This window comes from Phacochoerus africanus, chromosome 15 (assembly GCF_016906955.1).
Source record: "Phacochoerus africanus isolate WHEZ1 chromosome 15, ROS_Pafr_v1, whole genome shotgun sequence".
Taxonomy (NCBI): Eukaryota; Metazoa; Chordata; class Mammalia; order Artiodactyla; family Suidae; genus Phacochoerus; species Phacochoerus africanus.
Window position 1 is genome coordinate 580332 of NC_062558.1, and position 17394 is coordinate 597725.

The following is a 17394-nucleotide window of genomic DNA, read 5'->3' on the forward strand; positions in this document are numbered from 1 at the left end:
AGCTGTTTCTCCAGGAATGTACTCTCCCACCCCCTGTCCCAGAGCGCACAGAGCTCCACCCAGGAACAGGGTAATGGGAAATCAGAGGGCTGCTCTTAGAACCACAAGATTCAAGAGCAAACTCCTTTATGTGTGTCCCAGATGAAAGGGAGCTGGGGTGGGGGTGGCCATGGCTGCCACTGCAGACAAACTCTAAAGAACGCAGCCGAAAGCACTAGGGGATGCTTTTCCTCTAAGTCTGCAAATGCATTGGAGAGCACTGAACCAGTACAATTACACATGAAAAGACACATAACCTCTAACCCAGAAATCCTACTTCCTGGTGAGCACAGGTCCACGTGAGTAAGGGAGTTTTCGGTATTATTTATAATAATGAAAAATTTGGAAACAATTAACTGTTTCTCAGCATAGAAATGGATTAAATAAATGGTTTACTCACACAATGGGATATTACAGAGCAAATGAAATGAACTAGGTTTACATATAATTAGCAAAGATAAATAGCAAAGAAATAATAATTCAAGGAAAAGACGTATGACAAAAGATACATGAAGTGTAGTATCAATACATCATATTTTTAAAAAGTACCCCAAGCAATAATGTATCTTAGTTTTGGATACTATGATCCATAGGGTCTATTCACAGCATGTGTGGACCTAGAGCAACACAGAGGTCACCTCTGTAGCGAGAAGGAGGGTAAGCAGACAATGAAGGATTTTAACGTTGTTTCTGGTTTTTGCTTTGTTTTGGTTTTTTTTGCTTTTTAGGGCTGAACCTGTGGCATATGGAGGTTTTCCAGGCTAGGGGTCAAATTGGAGCTGCAGCTACTGATCTATACCACAGCCACTACAACACAGGATCTGAGCCATGTTTTCAAGCTACATCACAGCTCACAGCAATGCTGGATCCTTAACCCATTGAGCAAGGGCAGGGATGGAACCTGCATCCTCATGGATACTAGTCAGGTTTGTTACCACTGAGCCACAGCAGGATCTCCCTAACTTTATTTCCTTTTTTTTTTTTGTCTTTTGTAGGGCCACATCGCAGCATATGGAGGTTCCCAGGTTAGGGGGTCTAATCGGAGCTGTAGCTGCTGGCCTACCCCAGAGCCACAGCAACATGGAATCCAAGCCACATCTGTGATCTATACCACAGCTCATAGCAGCGCTGGATCCTTAACCCACTGAGCGAGGCCAGGGATCGAACCTGCAACCTCATGGTTCCTAGTCGGATTCGTTAACCACTGAGCCACGACAGGAACTCCCCCAACTTTATTTCTAATATTTTATTTCTTTTTGTCTTTTTTAGAATCTGAAGTAATAATGATAAGTTGTTTATATGTATTGACCCTTGGTAGTAGGTGTACAAGCGTCTCTTATCTCCTTATCTGTATTGGTTGGGATTCAAATGTTTCCTAATAAAAATGAAAATTAGAAAGTGTATTCAGCAGAATCATATAAATATAAAGAAAACTGCAAGTAACTGAAATTGCTTGTCCCTGGAAAAAAGGTGAAAATGGCTACAATTTTAGTTTCATACAATTTTTTACTTTCTATGTACAAGTTATAATCTTTGCAATTGACATCAATATCTATTAGCTAATAACCAGCAGGAACAAACCTTTGGTTGACAACATTAGATTGCTTATTTGCCGCAGCAAGGCAGACCACACCGTGGGGAGATATGGGTGATGGGATGGAGCAGATGTGATTTAGACGGGATTTAGAGGGTATGACGGCTGGAGGCAGTCACGTGATGATCTTGGCCAGGCGTGGCCAGATCCTGTAAGTGAGGGTATTGCCAAAAGATGCAGTGATCTTGTCTTGAGAACACTGGTTTCCTTATGAAGTTATAGTTAGTTTGGTTTGTGTGCAGTCTTACCTTTGACCGTGAAGGAACATTTAAGAGAAGAGTTATTGATTATGGCTGGTGGTTGAAGACAGTGGATTCAGTTCCAGTTTCATGAGTAAGAACTTTGAGAAGAGGACCCCCTGTGTTTAGTTCCCTTAATGTAGAATATGGGGTTGTGCTGAGTTGAATGGTCATGAGCAATCCAGCCATACTTACTTTTTCTCCTTATACCTTCACGACTGAATTATTTGCCACTTACCAACTTGTGTATTTTTTCTTTTAATATTTTGGACATGATGAAGGGAAAGCCAGCACTGGAAGCACATTTGAGACATGCAGGGAGGAAAATAGGTCCTGGTCATGCATTTTAGCCCCTGGGTCAGTTATTGTCTGAAGCCAGCCCTGCTTTGGGGTCTTTGAGTTTTATTTATTTATTTATTATTTTGCTATTTAGGGCCACACCCACAGCATATGGAGGTTCCCAGGTTGGGGGTCAAATCAGAGCTACAGCTGCCAGCCTACACCACAGTCACAGCAATGAGGGATCCAAGCTGCATCTGTGACGTACACCACAGCTCATGGCAATGCCAGATTCCTAACCCACTGAGCGAGGCAAGGGATGGAACTCTCAACCTCATGGATCCTAGTCAGATTCATTTCCGCTGCACCACGACGGGAACTCCTGGGTCTTTGAGTTGTAAAAACTATTAAATATCCTTTATGTTTTGGTTCTTAAGACATGAGCGTAGCTACACTGGGTCATGCCTCCTGGACATAGTAGTTTATTTATTTATTTGCTTTTTAGGGCCGCACCTGCAGCATATGGAAGTTCTCAGGCTAGGGGTCAAAATAAGTGCTACAGCTGCTGGCCTACACCACAGCCACAGCAATGTGGGATCCAAGTCACAAGTTCGACCTACACCACAACTCACAACAACACTGGATCCTTAACCCCTCAGAGAGGCCAGGGATCAGACCTGCATCCGCTGGAAACTAGTCAGGTTCATAACCCACTGAGCTACAACAGGAACTTGAACCACATCTTTTATTTTCTGTATTCTGAAGCTTTGCCATCTGGTGCCTTCATGACCTTGGGGGGACTGTCCCTCTCAGAGTTAGCCAATTCTAAAGAGAGTAAACAGCTCTCCAGGAGCTTTTCAAGTACAATTGACCAAGCCAGGGCCTACACCTCTCCCATTACCTCATTCATCAGACTCTCATGCTGTGGTCCACTAACCACCCACCTTAATTGCCCCAGGACCAGACAGCCAGGGACAACCCCCATGCTCCAGAGCCCACTGACATTATTCAAACTAACCAATCCTAAGCCTGCTCACCCTGCCCTGCCCATTCTCTCCCACGGAAATCAGAATAAAGGCTCTTCCCCATGCTTCCCCCTCTCCCTCTGCCTCCTGACTGACCACTGGTGCCTTCCCCTGGCATGCCCCCTCCTCTGGGGAACTGTGAGTATCAAACTATCTTTTCCCTTTTTTCCACCCAGTTATGTGGAGGGTTCCTTGCCCTTTCTGGAGGTCTAAGGTCTTCTGTCAGTGTTCAGTAGATGTTCTGTGCCAATCTATCCACATGTAGATTTTTTTTTTAATGTGTTCATGAGAAAAGGTGAGCTCCATATCCTACTCCTCTGCCATCCTGACCCCATTCTTAACAAACTCTCTTTTCAATGGCAGTCATCTCCTGATCTGCTGGCCTCACTATATGGCCAACTTTCTATTCACATATGCTCTTTTTGACACATGGGTACGGTGACCACAGTCCTCACACAGAGTTCAAGTTTCAGCCACACTCCCGGGAGGGGCTCACAGTGCTACATTCTGTGTTTCACAAACAATCAGCTCACTAAACAATGAAGCTTCAAGAGGCAGAATTTCTCAGCTGAAGGGGGAGGCCATCTTTGTTTTTGTTCTTTCCATGTCTCCACAACCCCAAAGATACACATCAGCCCAGAGTTTGGACAAGGAGTTGTTTATTATTCTTGGAAGAATAAGGGGAGAGGAGGCAAGACTTGCATCAGTGTGCTTGTCCCTGGAGAGTGGTTATCATAACTCTAGCCTCAAGAGGAGGCCATGGTGTGGACGGGACAGGCTGCCCCCGGCGCTCTCTGGATGGGCCACTTTGGAAATGGAAGGGAGGCAGGCAGCCATGCTTAGACAGGGGCCGCCAGCCTGGAGACTCTTGCCCTCAAGGATACAGCCCTCTGGCCCCTCGCAGTTCAAGACTAACTGCCACTCAATCCCCCTGGCATGGGGCTTTCACTTGACCTGCCCCAGTTTGGAAAGACAAGATTTAAAAGGATAAAGTTCAAATAGGAGGCAGCCAGTCCTATCAACTTCATCTCTGCACATTATTTAAGTCAACAACCATCATGAACTTGTATGAACTGCCAGAAACAGAACCCAAATGACATTCCCCCTCCTTGACCACATTTACTTTTCTTGGTTAGCAACAGCCACCACATTTTGCATTTTTATGACCCAGGCTCCAAACGACACCAAAATTCAAGCACAGCAAACTTTCAAACTATATTTGAGAAGCTGCTGACTTGGGAGCAACACCCAAAATCAACAAATCAAATGAAGATAAATTGGCCCTAATTTGCTTACTTGCTGCTGTGTTATGGACTCAGAGAGATAGCGTGAATTATGGATCTTGAAACATAGTCTTGTGTCATTTTAATTAACTGGAGCATGATGGTGAAGTGCAAGCAAAAGATAGGGGATTTTTCCACTTCTGGCTTCCCCAGAAGCTCTGTCATGACAGCCATGAGCCTGCTCAACGGAAATTGTGGGTCCTCATCTGCAAAAGCCGTCTGTAAAAGGTTTGAAGAATTAATGAGGATCTATAAAACTCACCTGAAAACTGCAGTAATACACTAGGGCCTATTCTATTTTTCTCCTTTAGGGAAGGGAATCTAATTGCAAAGCCACCTGAGGGCAACTTAGAACATTTGCACATGACATCTCTCTACTAACACTCCTTGCATGGCTCCCCAGCAAAGACAGGCAGAGGAAAGTCTGCTCTCAAGTCCACCTGCAGTCTTTTATGGATCCACTCTCCTTAGCCTCTTTGCTAAACTGCCCAATTGCTTCTTGTGGAGAAATGGTTGATTGCCTACCCAGTATCCATTGCCTCTTTCTTCCTTTGTAGGAGTCTGATTTTTTTTTCTGGATGTTCATTTCCAAGCTACAAAATGAGACTTCTCATCTTGAGTTGCAGTCAGGAGTGGTGAAGGAACTCAGTTCCAGACAATGAGATGAATATGGATACAGTAGGTAGAGTTTCTTTAAAGAAATTAATTCTATTGGTGTTTCATCCCTTCTCCTTCCTTATTATTTTTTTTTCTTTTTGAAACTAGAAGGCAGAGATGAGGGTTGGAGGTGCATCAGGCATTTGGGATGATGAGAAAAACTTGACCTCACACCAGTCAGAATGGCCATCATTCATAAATCCACAAATAGCTAGTACTGGAGGGGGTGTGGAGAAAAGGGAACCCTCCTGCACTGTTGGTGGGATTGTAAACTGGTACAGCCACTATGGAGAACAGTATGGAGGTACCTTAGAAATCTATACATAGAACTTCCATATGACCCCGCAATCCCACTCTTGGGCATCTATCTGGACAAAACTCTACTTAAAAGAGACACGTGCCCCCGAATGTTCATTGCAGCACTATTCACAATAGCCAGGACATGGAAACAACCCAAATGTCCATCGACAGATGATTGGATTCCGAAGAGGTGGTATATATACACAATGGAATACTACTCAGCCATAAAAAAGAATGACATAATGCCATTTGCAGCAACATGGATGGAACTAGAGAATCTCATCCTGAGTGAAATGAGCCAGAAAGACAAAGACAAATACCATATGATATCACTTATAACTGGAATCTAATATCCAGCACAAATGAACATCTCCTCAGAAAAGAAACTCATGGACTTGGAGAAGAGACTTGTGGCTGCCTGATGGGAGGGGGAGGGAGTGGGAGCTTGGGCTTATCAGACACAACTTAGAATAGATGTACAAGGAGATCCTGCTGAATAACATTGAGAACTTTGTCTAGATACTCATGTTGCAACAGAAGAAAGGGTGGGGGAAAAAATGTAATGGTAATGTATACATGTAAGGATAACCTGACCCCCTTGCTGAACAGTGGGGAAAAAAAAAAAGCCTAAGCATGGACATACCCTCTTCTGAAAAGCTCCCTGACCTCAATGGGCACCATCTGGGGCTCCTTTTCTGTGCTTTCAAAGTACCTCCAGAGAAGCATGACACTGGGCTAATTGGCTAGTATCTATTTCCCTCATGTGAACTTGGAAAGATCGGGAATGGTGTCCATCCATCTCTTGGCTCTCTAGCAAATGCTTGCTGAATGACTGAATGAGTGGTTGTAGAACGCACTTCAATCAGCTGGGTGGATAACTGAATCACTTTGCCGTACACATGAAACTAACATAATACTATATATCAATTATACTTCAATAAAATTGTTAAAATTTAGCTGGATGGATAGGTTGAGACATTATAGTGTATTTGAAAGGAACGTCCAAATCCTGCCCTGTCCCAGTGCCCCCTCCTCTTTGAGAGACAACCATAGAAATGGTAATACCATCTCCAGCTGAATACATGAGTTATCCAGAATGACGCCAGGAAAGAACAGTGCAGTCAACCCACCAAACTGTGAGAAATAGCACTCTTGTCTTAAGCCACTAAATTCTGGCATGGTTTGTTACACAAAGCAGATACTTAATACATGATTCTTTCTCCCTAATTCCTTATTCCTCTGTTAATGAGGGAAACTGAGCTCTTCCTTGCACCCCAAGAGAGCCCAGAGACCTAAATGGGACATCAGCAGTGGCTGGGGACAGTAATGATTCCGGGGCATGGGCTCAATGTTTCCTTTGGAGGCAAGTAAGAGGAACCAGCTTCTCTGGCCTGGGTCTCCTCTGCCCACGAGCAGCCTGAGTTGACACAGTGGGTTTTCAAAGTGCTTTTTGAGGAATAATGGAGTTTCCAGAAAAGGGCCATGGGGGTGGGGCCAAGAGCATCCTTGAAACTGAGGCTGAGAGACCTTCCCCTTCTGTTGGAGAAGCGACTCCTGTATGGGTTTCATATACAAGCTTTTGGTATAAAATTGTATCTGAAGTTGAAATGGAGTTTTAACTAAAGAACAACCCCCCCTTGGCTAAGAAGGCAGCTGAAAGCCTTTCCAGCTGTGCTCATCACTATGCCACCCTTCTTGTAATAATGTAACAACTGTGTGCCCTCTGTCCAAGCCAGCAGCCCTGCTCATCAGGTACCCAGCATTGCTGATCAGTTCTGCTTCTGTAACCTTGCTTGCTCAGTTTCTTAGGGAGGAACTCTGTCTGCTTGGGGATGGGGGAGGTCCGGGATGCTTACATGGGAAAATCAAGACCTTGTAGTGTATAAAAGTTACTGAGAACAAAGACCTGGTGCTCAGACTCTGGAGGTGACTCCTCTGAGCCCGCACCGGTGCTGAATAAACCTTGCTTTTCCATATCTCCGAGTGCTGTCTGTCTCCTTCCGTTGCCACAGTTTTTGCGGTTTCCGCAACAAAGTAAGCCTTCAGTTGCTTTAAACGGAACTAGTTTTGTTTTTACTTTTTCCTTTTTTTTTTTCCCCCAGAGCCTGTGGGGACCAAAAACTGAGTAAGCAGGAAGTCTAAGGCTCCAGGAAGAATCTGCTCTAATTTTGTGTCTTGCCACAGACTTCCAGAAGCTCACGTCCAAAGTGCCCGCAGTTTCACAGAAGCTGGAAAACGTGCAGGCGCATGATGGGTACTCAGCGCACTCAGTGCAAAGACGCAACTGGTCTGGAGGCTTTGTGTGGGCCCACCCACATGATCACCCAACTTGCAGGACAGGGCAGCCTTTGGGTTCACTGCGTGCGATATGGGATCCGTCCTGCTGAGAGCCATGGAAGGTCCTCCCTGAGCCCCTGCAGGGACCACCCGCTGTCTGTGAGAGAAAGCCTGTGGATGGGACAGGTTCAAGAAGGAGTAAAACCCACACGTCCATCAGAGGGAGAGGGCTTGGAGTGAGCATCTGGTGCAGAAAATAAGTGGGGAATTTTGAACAGCTATTTCAAAGGGCTCTGTATTTCATCTCGTATGGCCTCTTAGTGTGCAGCTGTCTAACAGATGTGTCAGGGGCTGGGAAAACCTTACAGGAGATTGACCGTGGACCCCACAGGCCCTGCTCAGGTGTCCAGCAACAGTCCACCTCCCTCCTGCTGTGCAACCTCCGGCACAGACCGCTCTTTCCTATGAGGCGCTCCTGCCAAGGTGGATGGAGGAGGAAGGCTGAGGCTGTTGTGCAGCCTCCTACCCTCCTTGGCCTTCTTCCTTGGTGGCTGTCCCAGAAAAGGACATGTGGGAGGATGACCAACCTTATCATGGGTTTGAGGACCCAGGGAGGCAGGCGTGTTCTGCCGGCATCTTATTTGCAAAATTCCATTGAATTCAAACCACAGCCCTATGAGATGGAGGTTAATTATCTCCAAGCTGCACACAAGAAGTGCACCCAAAGAAAAGTTTGGTGAAGTAACCCAGACCGCAGGGTTACACTATGACCACATGGCTTCCTGTGAGTCCTCGACAGAGTACAGCCCATGAGTGGGTCCACTGGGCCCCACAAGTGGGTGTTCATTCCCCCTGAATTTGCCCTAACATCATATGCTGCTACAGCTTCTTAAAAAGACTAGAAACCCAGCTAGTATGCAGAATATAAAATGACACTTCTGTGAGCCATCAACTTCCTATTTTTTTAAAAAGGGGAATAAAAGATCTGGGAGGCGATGCTAAGTCTGTTTTCTGCATCTCCTGGTCAAGCAGCTGCCTCTTCCATGATGAGACCAGGCCAGGGATTGCTGGGGGCGGGTCAGCATCTCCAGGGCATGGCCCAGCCAATGAAACCACCTGCCCACTGCCTTGCCCTCTGCTGCCTGATTTCTCAGAAGCCAGTAAGGTAGGTGACATTTCAGAGTGACTGTGGACCAGCAGTCAATTCGAGTGCGGACAGAACTCGGCTTCTGCTCACTGGTGCCAAATAGAAACATGGAGACAGAGTTTTGGGTGAAGGAGAAGAAAAATACCTTTATTGCTTTTCCCAGGAAAGGAGGGTCAGAGCAGGCTAATGCCTTAAAGACGGTGCCCCCGCTTAAGAGAGATTGGGAGGGGGGTTTATAGTTTGGGGAGTGAAAACTAGGGGCACAGATAAGGATCAGGGTAGAGGCAAGTTTGCATTGTTTTCAAAGCTGGTGTTGCGTGGTCTGGGGGTCTTCTTTCCAGAATAAAGAATGCTTCATTAACATCTTCCATTTGTTGGGGGTTTTAGTTCAGTAGAAGAACTCCAAGGTATTGTTATCTACATTCCTTGAGGAGGAACCAGGACCCTGCCCCAAGGCTGCACTGTTGTTTCCTGATTGCTCCTCTCTGGTCTCTGCATCCTCTCCTTTCCCTGATTAGCAATGCTTTGAACCTACCCTCTGGAACTCAGGAGAGGTCAGGGAGGCTGAAGTTTATTCCCTAAAAAATAAGAAATGGGGGTGACAGAAAGCCTTGTGTGCTCAGGAGCCCACCGGCCCTTCTTGGTTTCACAGCCATGCTTCAGCAGGTCAGGAGGGCAGAGCTGTGAGGCCACCACAGGACCTTGGCCTGGAGCTGCCAGCCACACCTGCAGTTTCTCAGTCAAGCCAATCTTGTCTTCACCCTAAAAGAATCAGTTTTGAAAGCAAAATGTTTTCTTTTTTCTCTTGGCTTTCAGGGAGATTGCTTTTGTTAGCTTGCGGCCACCAGGTTCTCAGGCTGGACCTGGCTCTTGAGGTGCTTTGGAGGGTCTTCCGTGGCTGCTCAAGGGGTCCCAGGGCAGACATGTGACCCACAGTCTGTGATCTGCTCTTACAGTTTCCGGAAGGAGGAGTCATCTAATGAGCTTCAGAAAGACTCCCGAAACTGTGACTCATGGTGCCAGCGTCATAAGAATAAAGCAAGGATGTTGATTATGAAAGACACATTGCCTTTCCAAGGTCTATCACTCCTAAATGATCACTCTATCCAAATGAGGGAGAGGATATTCTAAACAGAGGAATGCAAAGAGAGGAAGAGAAGAGGGCAAGGATAAGGCCAGCCTAAATTCTGCCCAGTCTGGTTCCCAGGGCCCTCTCTCTGTGTCTCCCCAACCAAGTGATAGCCCATACCCTGGACCAGTGTCATATATTGACTTTTTTTTTTTTTCTGATTCCAATTGTTGGATTTTCTCAATGCGCATTGTTGACTGAAATATTCCCAACTCTTCCTAGTGCCAGTTGGTTGCTAGTGAGAATCAGAATCCATCTTTAGTAAACTTTATACAGTGGGGACTCAGGCCACACAGTCATAATACGCCATGCTCTTTGTCTTTCGAAAGGTACAGATCGTGAGATGGTATCCAGTGGAGGTATGCCTTCCACTGGCCCTGGATGAAAATTCCAGCAACTCTCATACTTCTTTTTAACCTCTCGATAGAACTGTCCTGATTATTTCCAAGTTTTCAAAGCCCCGAGGGTCACTTTAAGTCTACTAAGCAGTCTGCAGCCTGAGGTGTCTCCTCTGCTGGACCTCCCCCCTCACTCACACCAAGGCTTGGAGGAGGGTCAGTGGGAGGAAACTTGGCCATTGGGCCTGAGAATTGCCCGCATCTGGTTCTCTCTGGGTGTTCTCCTGGCATCTCGAGGTTCACGCCTCCTTGGAGCAAATCAAAGTAATTGTGATACAACACATGAACGGAATGAAGGACTAGGATCACATGATCACCTCAATAGATTAGAAAAAGCATTTGGCATTTTTTTTTCTTTTTGTCTTTTCTAGGGATGCACCCATGGCATACGGAGGTTCCCAGGCTAGGGGTCCAATCAGAGCTGTAGCCATTGGCCTATACCACAGTCACAGCAACGTGGGATCCAAGCCGAGTCTGTGACCTACACTACAGCTCACGGCAAAGCCAGATCTTTAACCCACTGAGCAAGGCCAGGGATCAAACCTGTGTCCTCATGGATACTAGACAGGTTTTTTAACCACTGAGCCATGATGGGAACTCCTCATTTGACAAAATTTAACATCTCTTCATAATAAATACTCACAACAAAATACACATAGAAGGAATGTACCTCAATATAGTAAAAGCCATCAATGGCAAGCCCATAGCTAATATAGTCAATGGTGAAAAGCTGAAATATCTTCCTCTAAGACCAGGAACAAGACACGGATGCCCAATCTCATCACTTTTATTCAGCATAGTACTGGAGTCCTAGCCAGAGCAATTAGGCAGAAAAAAGAAATTAAAAGCATCCAAATTGGAAAGATGGAAATAAAACTGTCTCTGTTTGAAGATGACATGCTCTTATAAATAGAAAATCCTAAAGACTTCCCTGTAGGAGTTCCTGCTGTGGTGCAGTGGGTTAAGAATCCAACTGCAGTGGCTTGGGTCTGCTGCGGAGCGGGGGTTTGATCCCTCGCCTGGTACAGTGGGTAAAAAGATCCAGCATTGTCACAGCTGCAGCATAAACTGTAGCTGTGGCTCAGATTCAGTCCTTGGCCTGGGAACTTCCATGTGCTATGGGTACAGCCACTAAAAAAAAAAAAAAAAAAAAAAGGGAAGATAAAGAGAGAAAAAAAATAGACTATCTTGTAAATCTGTTAGAACTAATCAAGAAATTCAGTAAAGTTGCAGTATACAAAATAAAAAATTAACTCAAAGTGGATTAAAAATAAACATAGGACATGAAACCATAAAACTCCTAGCAGAAAACGCAGTGGAAAATATCCTTAACATTGGTCTTGGTAATGATTTTTTGGATATGACACTAAAAACACAGGCAACAAAAGCAGAAATCGGAGTAAAGCTTCTGCACATTAAAGGAAAATGCCTAGGAAGAAACTATTTCCTTTGAAAGTATTAGATACACACATTAATTATTAGAGAAATGCAAATCAAAACTGTAACACCACTTCACACTGGTCAGAACAGCCATCATTGAAAAGTCTACAAATAGTAAAAGCTGGAGAGGGTATGGAGACAAGGGAACCCTCCTACACTGTTGGTAGGAGTGTAAATTGATGCAGCCACTATGGAGGACAGTATGGAGTTTCGTCCAAAAACTAAACATAGATAAACCATATGATCCAGCATTCCCACTTCTAGGCAGATACCAGACAAAGGTATAATTTGAAAAGATACATGCACCCTTATATTCATAGCAGCACTATTTACAATAGCCAAGACATGGAAACCATCTAAATGTCCATAGACAGATAAATGGATAAAGAAGATGTGGTACATTAATACAATGGAATATTACTCAGCCATGAAAAGAATGAAATAATGCCTTTTATAGCAGCATGGATGCAACTAGAGATTCTCATACCAAGTGAAGTAAGTCAGAAAGAGAACTACAAATACCTTGTGATATGTGGAATCTGAAATATGGCACAAATGAACCTATCTACAGAACAGAAGCAGACTCACAAACATAGAGAACAGACATGTGGTTGCCAAGGGGGGTTGCTCAAGGGAAGGAAGGATTGGGAATTTGGGATTAGCAGATGCAAACTACTATGTAGAATGGATAAACAATAAGGGCCTATTGTATAGCACAGGGAACTATATTCAATGTCCTGTAATAAACAATAATGGAAAAGAATATGAAAAAGAATACCTGAGTCACTTTGCTGTACCACAGAAATTAACACAACATTGTAAATCAACTATACTCCATAAATTTTTTAGAGAAGAAAGTTTTAGATATACAAAGCAAGGAGGCTTGTAATTCTCTTTAACAAGCAAAACAGTGGAAGCATGGAAACCTCTAGAAACAGGCTCAGACTCCAAGGACAGCCTTGAGTCACGTGCATCCCCAGGGCCCCGATCATAGTCAGAGCACGCTCGTTTCCTTTGTGCCTTAGTTCTTTGATTCACACAGTCTCTGCTCTAGGATATTTCCTGGTGACCTCATAACCACATTCTCATAAAGGAGGGGGTCAGCTTTTTGATTGAGATGAAATACATAGAAAACTAACGGCATTACAAGGGAATTTGCAAATGTGTGGTCTAAGCCCCTCTTTCTGTATGCTTGGGGGAATGCACCTCCATAGTTTTCCCCCTGCCAATGTGGTTTTAATCCAGAGCAGAGAATTCTGCAAACTCACATCTTAGGGCTGCTCCTAATAATAGACTCTTCCCTCCCCCCACCCACTGGCAGCAGAATGTGGCAGGTCTCAGAAAGCTTCATCATGATGCAATTTGCCTGTCAGGCCTCCATCCCAACAGCAGCTGCAGCTGATTATGGCTCAGCTGAAGGTTGTGTTTTATTTATGATCCACCTCCTCACTTTCAAAATCCATCAGCACACACTCATGGAAGTACAATTAGAGGCTCCTGCCAAGGCTGGAGCTTGGGAAATGCACTTTCTTCTCCTTTTCAGGATAACGGTGTTCAGGAAGGTCATGCAGAGTGACCAACTGGGCAGTGAGAAGGCTGGTGAGGGCCCCTGTGTGTCTGCCTGTGAGCTGATGCTGAGAAACAATATCCCCACGGATGTTCAGAGCTTTTTTTTCTGAAGTTTATCTCCTTCCTTGTCCTGCTTGCCACCAGGCTTGACTCTCAACTCTTGGTAGCAGTTTCAGGCCTGGCACTTACCTTCTCACAATTTCTGTTTCTGCTCGGGGGTACCAGTTGGCAAAACAGAATGGCCTTCAAATTCACAGATTGTCACTGCCTCCTCAATTCCTATCTCAGTTTCCTCGTCTAACTGGTAAGTAGCATCCTCAGTCGTTCATGCCCACCCCTTCCGAGTTATTCTCAGATCTGTTGTCTCCGGGGTGTCATCCAAGCCCACTGTCCCTCAGCATGTCTGAACCACCACTGGCCCGTGTTCAGCCTCTCTGGCTGCTTCTTGGACAAGCTGTCACCTTGACTTATCAACGTGACATTTCCCTAACATAGCACTACGTTCTTGGTCTGTCTCTTGAAATCCATATTGATTTTCAAGAGCTTTTCATCCCCAATTAAAACAAAGAGAGTCACTCAGTCAAGGGCTTTCTGGGGAGATGTTATTACCGAGGGTGTTCTTTTTCCTGTGGCGGCTGAGAAAGCATCTCCCAGTGAAGGCTCCATCTCAGACAAGGGCTCAAGAGATCACTAACAAATTAAAGGAAGAGAGCAGGAGGAAAATTAAAAAGAAATGAGAGCACTCAGATGCCAGAGAGAAAAACGAAAGAATAGGTTGATGATCTTCTCCAGATGATGTGGCCTTGAACTTGAGAAGGCTCCAAGTCTGTTGACCAGAATTAAAGATCCTACTTTTTCCTAACCTGCTCATTAGAACCAACTACATAATTTGTGGGCCCAGGGGAGTGGGGCCCCTTATTCCAAATTAATCAGAATTTCAAGACGGCTACAGTAGAGCATTAAACCAGGCACAGCCCTTCTAAGTGCGGGGCCTGTGGGCCTGCTGGGTGGCTCCTCAGTGAGGCTGCCCTGCTGCTAATCTGCTCTCTGGGCTAATTTTTCTCACCTTAGGAAGCTGTTGGCTTTGCTAACCATATTTTAGTTCCCAGGAAATGGTCATCGCCATTGCAGCATGAAGAGGAAGGGCGTTCATGTGCCCTCTAAAGGACCAGAGGCCTGTGGGAGGGATTGAAGGGGCGCCTCCTACCTCCACCTCGGCAGCATCTGCCTCACAGTCTATCTTGAGGCCGTTCTGTTGAACCTGGCTCCTGGCCCAAAGAGCTCAATTTCCTGGACTCAGACCTGGAAGGAATCCTGACGAGTCCCCACGGAGGGGCCCTCTGGCAGACCCTTGGACAACCCCCTTCTGGGAACAGCATCTGAGGAAATTGCCAGCACCTGGCTTTCATTTGCTCTGTCCATGCAGAAACTCCTGGGGGCCTGCCTGCTAGACTGTGGGTGAGCTCTAAGCCGCCTCGTGGGCAAGGTGTTGCATTTGGTGTCTCAAGCCACAGTCTGGTCTTCCTTTCTTCAGGCTATTTCAGCTCTGTTGGGGGAGGAAAGGAAGCACACACCCCAAAGGGAAGGGTGGGCCTGCCGTTTGCACTCATAATTGGTAGAGTGACAGCTTTGCAGGACGGCAGCAGGTATGCACAGGTGTGCAGAGTAGAACAGGGGTGTGCTGGAAAACAGCTTCCACAGGGCTTTCTTTTACCTTAAATTTTACCTGGGAGAAAAAAAAAATCCTTGAAAGCAGATAATAAATTCTATCAAAGTAATGCAAGAAGGGGTCACTTAGTGTATAAGAGCAGAACCATGTTTGAAAACTGTAGAACAGTGACAAAGGCTAAGGAACAGATAGGTAGATGAATAAAATAAAACATAAATTCCAGGAACAGATCCAGTATGAATTTGAGTTTAATATAGGGTAAAGCATTTCAAAAATTATTTTTTTTTTAATTTAAGAAAGGAGAATTGGGAAAATTTGCCAACCATCTGGAAAAAAATGTTGAAGGCCTTATACCATGTAGATAAATAAACCACAGATGGATGGAAGACAATTATTTTTAATAAAAATAAAAGTAATTAAATAAAAGACAGGTGTGCCTGCAGATACACCTCAGGTAAGGGGGCTCTCTAAATAGGATGTCCAAGGCAGAGACAATAAAGTCTAAAGAATAATGGCTCTGACCTCTCTCCTCCCACCCAAAACACAACAAATGGGTAAAGAGAGTGTGTAGATTAAACACCTCTAAACCAGAGAGGAAAACGACAAAAAAAAAAAAAAAAAAAGAATGATCTTTTTCACTCTGTATGAGAAAGCATATCCGCTCTAAACAAACATGTTAGAAGAATACCTGGACACTAATGGAATTGAGCAAGCATGTGAAAAAATTCAGGGAAAAAAAAGCAGTTGAAAACACTGACCTATCTTCTTCCTCTCCTCAACGTGGAAAATATATTGTATGGTAGTAAGAGCCAAACATCTATCAATGTTAGAATAGATAAATAACAGAGGAAGAATGTAAAAGTCCAAAAATAAGAGATTGGTTGAAAAAGCATCGATGCATCTGTAGTAATCCCAGGAGGTCATTAAAAATGACCTTGTAGGAGAATGTTAACGACACAGAAAGATGCTGAAGATATCTGGTAACTTGAATAAAATTCTGTTTGTGTATCCTGTGGCCATCAAAGTGTTGGCATCTTTGCTCTAGCATCCAAAACTTGGGTGTTTGTATTCAGTGAATTAGTCCCCCATCCCTTAAATTACTATGATGCTGACCTCCATGGGGTTGACCAGTTGCACAGTTCATCAAAACTGAAACAAGGAGATCTGATTTGGGATGTAATCTCCTCATTTCATACACATTGAGAACCAAGAAATGCTTGTGCTGGTCCTGTAGAGATGGATAATACAGAAGGCAGACTTTACATCTTTCTCCGCCCCTCTCTCCCTCCCTTCCTTCTTCCTTCCTTCCTTCCTTCATTCTTGTTCTGTTTCTCTGAATTTCTCCTTTTTTTCTGCCTACTTTCCATCCTTCTCAGATCCCTTTTTTTCTCTGCTTCTTTACCCTTTTAGTCCTTATGCACATAATCAGTTTTGCCTTGTACGCAATGTGCACCACAGTCCAGTGGTAAGGAGATGGACACTTGAATACAGCCAAGTCCCAAGAGCAACTCAGTTTTGGGGAGAATCCTGTCTGAGCCCAGAGAGAAGCCTTAGCACAAAGACATCTGAGGGGTTGTGTTGCCCAGGGGCCCTCACACATCGCTCGTGTCCCCAGACATGGGTGGGTTCACAGAGCAAGTCAAATGTGCCAGCAAGGGGTGTGCATGTCTCAGAGCCCACATGTCACACAGGAGGTGTAATGTTTGCGTCATAGCAAAGAGTTTGGTGTACTACAAAGCTATAGTCATCAAAACCATATGGTACCAGCACAAAAACAGAAATATAAATCACTGGTACAGGAGAGAAAGCCCAGAATTAAACCCATGCACCTAGAGTAAACTGATCTATGACAAAGGAGGCAAGAATATACAGTGGAGAAAAGACAGCCTGTTCAATAAGTGGTGCTGGGAAAACTGGACAGCCACATGGAAAAGAATGAAATTAGAACACTCCCTAACACTATACACAAAAATAAACTCCAAATGGATTAAAGACCTAGATATAAGACCAGACACTATAAAACTCTTAGAGGAAAACATAGGCCAAACACTCTCCAACATAAACCACAGCGATATCTTCTCAGATCCACCTTCTAGAGTGATGCAATAAAAACAAAAATAAACAAATGGGACCTAATTTAACTTAAAAATTTCTGCACCGCAAAGGAAACCCTAAACAAAATGAAAAGACAACACACAGAAGGGGAGAAAATATTTGCAAATGAAGTACTGACAAGGGATTAATCTCCAAAATTTCTAAATACCTTCTGCAGCTCCATACCAAAAAAAAAAAAAAAAAAAAAAACCATCAAAAAATGGGCAGATGATCTAAACAGACAGTTCTCCTTAG